This window comes from Pteropus alecto, unplaced genomic scaffold (assembly GCF_000325575.1).
Source record: "Pteropus alecto unplaced genomic scaffold, ASM32557v1 scaffold60, whole genome shotgun sequence".
NCBI classification, from domain to species: Eukaryota; Metazoa; Chordata; class Mammalia; order Chiroptera; family Pteropodidae; genus Pteropus; species Pteropus alecto.
Genome location: NW_006430726.1, coordinates 3,984,446 through 3,990,719, shown reverse-complemented (window position 1 = coordinate 3,990,719; position 6,274 = coordinate 3,984,446). Strand labels below are relative to the sequence as shown.

Genomic DNA, 6,274 nt, shown 5'->3' with positions numbered 1-6,274 from the left:
GGAAAGAGGGCAGGAAACTATACTTTCTTGAACACCTACTTTGCATATTTTATCTTGTGTGGATCTGACAACGAATACCGCATAGCAGGTCCCGCTCCCTATTTAAGATGAAAGGTCCGAAATTCAGTCGAAGGTGGGCGAAGCGATTCACCGGACAGAAGTAGCTAGCTGCCAGTGGTGGAATGAGAGAAAGACAGGGTGACAAAAAGGCTCTCCAGTCAGTCAGTCCAGTTTTGAGTCTGGGCCGTGGAGATTTCTTCTCTCCTCTGGTCTTAGGAACAGAAGTTTCTAGAGTGCTGCTGTGGAAACAGGCCAGCACTCTGAGCATGCGCACACATCTAGCTTTCAAACCATTCCCTGGACCAGCCCAGAAGTCCCACAGGGCTGCCTCAGGGACCCGCTGGGTGGGCAAATGCCCAGCCCAGCAGAGGGCTTTGCGTCCACCATCTAGTCACCAGAGCAGCTGTACTTTCACATGTTTTCTATTACTGTAAGTTTTCACTTGGAAGGAGGTTCTGCTGTTAAAAAAAAAAAAAAATGAAAATTACCAATCCAAGTCCATTTCCTGGTCCATTAACTCAGGAAGTTCCTGAGCACGTGGAACTTTGACTGGAAGCAAAGTCAAGCATGGAAAGAGTAGCCCTGAACACATCTCCCTTTTCAAAGAATGGGACTAAAGGACCCCAACAGTCTACAAACATGGGATGCTGTTCCCAGTTGCAGTCCCTCAGAGGACAGTTGGTCTTAGAAACCTAGACAGGAACATTCTTTGTTGAAAACAGCTCCATCATATCAATGTTCACTGCCATACAGAGCAGCTTACCTTTTCCCAGCAGCCTGCTGGAATGGGAAGAGCAAGTATTGTCATCAGTTTTGCAGATGAGGAAAATTAGTCCTCCAGAACTGATGTGCCCCAGTCACACTTCTGGCTAGTGGCACTAGTTAGTGTGTCTAGAACCAGTTCCTTGGGCTCTCAATATTCCATCCACTGCACCACAAATTTCAGGACAGGGCAGCCCCATTTGGGACAGAGGCAAATGTCAGTAGGTCAGTTTCAGCAAGAGTTTGGTTTCTAGATCATTGATATATTTAGAAAAACATTGCACAGAGGTGTTTATAAATAGTGCATAAGAAGAAAGAATTTTGTGATGAAGGAATTAAGTTTCTCCTCTGAGAGTTCAACTGATTACAGCCACATGTAATGAGTGGAGATTAACGTTGCATTGGCCCACTGGATCATCCATTTAACTCATTTAACCAATGATACTAACATCTGCAGCAGGGGCAGGGTCAGCAGAGAAACCTGGAATAGTTAACAAGTCAATCTTGGGCACAAAGCAGACAGCATTGGGGGGGGGGGCAGGAAAGAGAAGTGGGACTTTGAAGTGTAGCATTCGTCCTGTGAGAGAGTTCATGGTTGGTGTCTACCTGCCCCTCACATGACCCCTTTCTTTCATTCCATGTCGATCAACCACTGTCTGGTCATAAGACCACCATTTGTCACTTGAGACCAGGAATAAGGAGTGCTCTGAAGGTGGCTTAGTATAGGAGAACACCACTGTCAATAATAATTAAGGTTCTGGATTTCCTTGGACTCTTGGAAATTCAGTTAACTAGAGCCTACCACCCAGGGTCTGATCATCCCTGGTGTGCTGAGGAAATCCAGTCTCTGCACCCAAAAGGCTGAGAACCAGAACTCAGCTGTAGCAAATTTGCCAAGATGTGCCACCCGCTTAGGCCTCCTGGCAGGCACCCTTCCATCAGACACCAGCAGTGTAAAGAAACAGCAGACTCTGTGCCTCACTAGACAGGGCCTGTGAGCCAGGGGAGTCCAGGCAAAGAGTTTCCTTGAGGGAGCCACACTCTCCCCCAGCAGCAGTTTTACAGCTGCCTGGGGCTTGCGAATAGATGGAAATTTCTCAGTTGGTACACTGGGACGAGGGAGTAGGAGAGGGAGCCAGGGGCAGATAGACCCTGGAGCCACAGCCAGAGGCATGAGCTCAGTTGCACCAATGACTGGGTGGAAAGCCAAAGGGTATTAGCCACAGCCAAACTCTCCACTAGCCTCTGAAATCTTGTCCATCTCAAAATCTAACCATCATCCATGCAGTTCTGCTTCCACGTTCTCTATGATCTTGGGCTATTTTGTCAGGTGAAGAGGGTGTAAAAAAGGAAAGACTCTAATAATTTGTCCAGAAATTTGAAATAGCTCTCAGGCAGCAGAGAGGTTAACACTCCCCTGCACTTGAAAAACTCCAGGGCGGTCTGTGAGAGCTTGTGGGTGCAGCAAACCCAGCACGCTGGGCCCTTATCGAACTCCCTGGTTATGAGAGAGGACACCCATGGGGGATAAAGGGCTGTGAAGAGTGGCCACCGGTCACATGCAAGGAAGGACCAATTACAGTAGTGGATCATCTTGATGCTAGCTAGGGAGAAGACTCAACCTAGTGGCCAATATATCACTTTTGTTTTAATGTTTTGTTGTTTTCTCAATTTGTTCCTTAGGTATTTTTCGTGGCTTTAATAATGCAGTGGAATGAACCAACTTCAAGACTAGAGTAGTTAAGCCACAGGTGCTGGGTAAGTCACTTACTAACCTCTCCTCTGAGTCCCCACTTCCTCAGCTGGGAAGTGGGAATACAGACCTCCACCATAGGGCTGTTGTCAAGGTTAAGTGAGACATGCATGTAAAGAGCTTGTGCAGAGTAAATGCTTTGTAAATTGTGTTTCTGTAAACTATTGTGGCTTATTGTAAACTATAAGTGCAGCCCAAAGGGAAGTAAAATTCCATGAAAAAAAGGAAGTCTCATTATGACCTGCCTCAAATGGTAAAACCTCTGGCAAGAATGAGGATGTGTGGTTAGTGGCATAGCCGTGTCTACAAACAGGTCTGTCCAACTCCCAACACTCCATCATTACTATACCACAGACTTTAGAATGGGGTTGGGGGATCCAGATACTGACTGGGAGGGGACCTGAGTGGGGACTTCTGGGGTGTTGCTAAGTTGTTTCTTGATCTGGGTGCCGATGACACAGGTGTGCTCAATTTATAAAGACTCAGTGAGCCTTTTGTTATGGTATATTTCAACAAAATGGTTCAAACAAAGGAATTAAAGGATAAGAGTAAAGTAAAGTGTCCCAGGTTTCACTGCTTGTCTTGGAAGAAGAGAAATTGTTACACAGATTTGGCTACAAAAAAGACACATGGTTTTTCACTGGCTTTTGATGATCTGTGACATTTCAAAAATATAAGTTATTTCATTAGGATACTGGTTGGTTGGTTTTTATAAATGTCTTCATCTTTGTCTCCATTCACCAATAGCAACAGATCGCAACTTAGGCGAGCAGGCACTGAAGTTAAAACTGACATTTATACCATCTTACCAAAGGCAAGTGTAGGAAACCTAATCCATTTTCCAGGTCAAAGTTTTGGGCTCCACCTGACTCTTGCATTTTATATACATCTCCATGAAGAGAACTCAATTGGCAAAAATTACTGAGCTTCTATGACCCTGAGCTGGCCCTGAGCTGGGTGCTGCAGAGAATTTGGGATGTGAACATAAAAAAGAGAAGAGAGAGGAGGCAGAATCATGCAAGGGAGAGAGATGTATAACAGGTCTGTGCAACAAGAGTCACGGACACCGAACTTGGCGAGGGTAAGGGTGTGGTAGGTAGGGTCGGGCCTGCCAGAGAAGTGCAGGGGAAGCCTCGTGGAGGAGGTGGTACCCAGGCTGAGTCTTCAAAAGATGTGCAGGTGTGCCCCAGGCAGACAGGGAAAACCAGCATTCCAGAAAAGGGTACAGAGTAAGCTGAGGGATAAGGCAAGGCCCAGTGAGGCACCTTCAGGGGGAGTTGCTAGGAGGCAAGGCTCATCAGGGCATAGAGTGTGGTGAGGAGGTTCCACAGAGGTCCCATCAGAAGGGCCTCATCTGTCCTCCAAGGAGCATGGTCTTTCTGTGGGTGATGGGGAGCCCCAGAGGGTTTAAGCTGGGTAGGGACAGTTTCAAGTTGTATTGTATCAGAATGTTCACACAGGCTACAACAGGGAAAATGAAGTAGCCGGAGGGAGGGCTGGAGTGAGCTTGTGGCACCAGTTGGGGCTATTGCGGCTGTCAGGCAAGGATTTGAACTATACGGAGGGTTTGAGGCTGGGAGATGTTAAGCAGGGAGGCAGAATTTGTAGGGCTTGGTTCCAGATGGCTCTGAGGGATATGGGGGAGGAAGGAGGCTGTCCTTCTCACTAAAAGGAAATATGAGGAGGGAGGCAGGGAGTTGAGTTCCAGACAGACTGGATTTGAACAACTGTAGCAGGTGAATAAAGTTGCAAGAAGCTGCCAGTGGAGAAGGACAGACCAGAAATCAAGAGAGAAACTAGCTGGTAGAACAAGGTCCTGATCCTGGAGAGGTGTAGACTGACTACAGGTGGAGATGGATTACTGTTAAACTGACAGCACAGCTCTAGGCTGAGCCTGGGGGTGAGGAAGGGAGGGGGTGCGGTATTAGCGAAATTTGCTGGTCTGTGGGTGGGACGCTGAGGGAGGCCACACCTGACAGGTTCAAGGTTCTCAGTAGATGAGCTGAGGGGAGCTGGCAGGGGTCTGAGGACAATGGTCAAAGGGTACAAGGTAGCCTTTGTGGGGACTGGGAGAGGGAAGTGACCCAAGTCACACACAAGGCTTGCTGAGGTATATCTGTGGGCCAAACTGAGGGTGAAACAGTTGCTTTTTTGTTTGTTTGTTTTGCTTGGCATTTATCATATGTTTTTAATTGTCCCATGGCCATTCTCATGAACTTAGAAACAAATCAGTGACAAAAACTCAGTCCCTAAATACATGTACATCTAAGCCTTTGTTACAGAGACTAGGTGTAATTGAGTTGCGAGCAGAGATGTGGCAGGATTAGGTCTGCCAAAAGGATGGGAGCTTCTTGTTTTTTAGGGGAAGGCCATGCCTTTCCATCTAACACAGAGCCACACGAAGGCCCCTGTACACTGACCCCTCCTTGCCTCTGCAGACGCACTCTAGGAGGAAGAAGGACAGGCAGTGATGGACTGTTCACTCGCCTAGAACCACAATCTGTCATTTTTCCCACTTGATTCCAGCCTAATGCTGCAATTCCAGCTAATCTTGTTTCCATTTTTCCAGGATATTTTGTTTCTACCAGGTAGGGAGGAGTGAAAAAGGAAAGTGAATTAGAAAGTTTCAAAAAGGTTAGTATCAACTCTTTTCTCAAGTTGAGACTTAGAGATCCATAATCTTCTTTAACCCAAATTTCAGAACTTAATGTCACCTGAGAAACCATCCTATTCATTCTCCCTTACAGGCAGGAAAGCTCTATATCTTCCCAGACAGATGAGAATCTTTCTTCTAGTGAAACCTGATGAAGACAGACAGGTCATGGGACTTCCTGTTCACAACCTTCCCCTAGCACCCAGCAGTGATGGCATTAAGGATGGGGGTTTCACAGCCTACGTGGTTTAGTTTAACAACTGTCACTGCTGAGGCTGGAAACCACCTCCTCATGCCTAATTTAGTTGATTCTGGATAGAGACGACTCCCGATGGCCTCCTCGGGACACCATCTGGCTCCCTAGTTAAAGCTGCTGCTCCAAGTCTTGGCTGACAGACTGGATGTAGAGTTGGCAAAGGAGAATGGAAAGGAGTGTGTACTGGCCAAGCACACAGGTCTAGGTTCACCCAAATGTGTGCTCTTGGAGGTGATTGACTTTTACTCCCTGAAGATCTTGGACCACTTTCAACCTGAGGCAGGAGGTGGGTGGGTGGGGGAGTGAGGTGTGAGTTTGCTAACTGACAGTCAAGTTCAGGTTTTTAACACACATTAAGACAAACTCAGGAAAAGAATGGGACTCTACTTTATTAGGCAGCACTGAGCATCCATCCTGAGCCATGTGTAGGAGGCGGTTCCACATTTCCCAGAAACACCTCTCATCTGCTCTTCTCATAACAACCCCCTTCGCCTGTTGTGATGCCCGTCTTTGCTGTCTGAAGGCTCAAGGGCCCAAGAACAAAGCTCGGGTAGTACCCTAAAATCAAGGGCAATCTCTGTAGGACAATTCCTGATTCAAGCCCAGATCTCTCCAGGGGACAGATGACCTGTTCCTCAAAACCAGCTCGCTCTTAAAAATAGCATTCTTAGTATACAAAAGCTATTGGGTCGAATTCTAGCTCTTCATGTATAAAATAAACAGAAGAAGAAGGAAATGACAAGTGCATAGAGTGATGCTTATGGGGCTACGTGTCTGTGGGGTAGACACA

At 46.9% G+C, this 6,274-nt stretch overlaps 1 protein-coding gene across 2 annotated transcripts in view; it reads left to right on the top strand.

The window, feature by feature from the left end:
* WDR73 (WD repeat domain 73) overlaps positions 1 to 2,726 on the top strand; it is a 22,968-nt gene extending 20,242 nt beyond the window's left edge. For both annotated transcript variants that reach the window (XR_003047603.1, XR_003047602.1), the window contains exon 10: positions 2,506 to 2,726. The gene's annotated coding sequence lies outside the window, so the exon portion shown is untranslated. The remainder of the gene's footprint in view (positions 1 to 2,505) is intronic.
* The last annotated feature ends 3,548 nt before the right edge of the window (positions 2,727 to 6,274 follow it).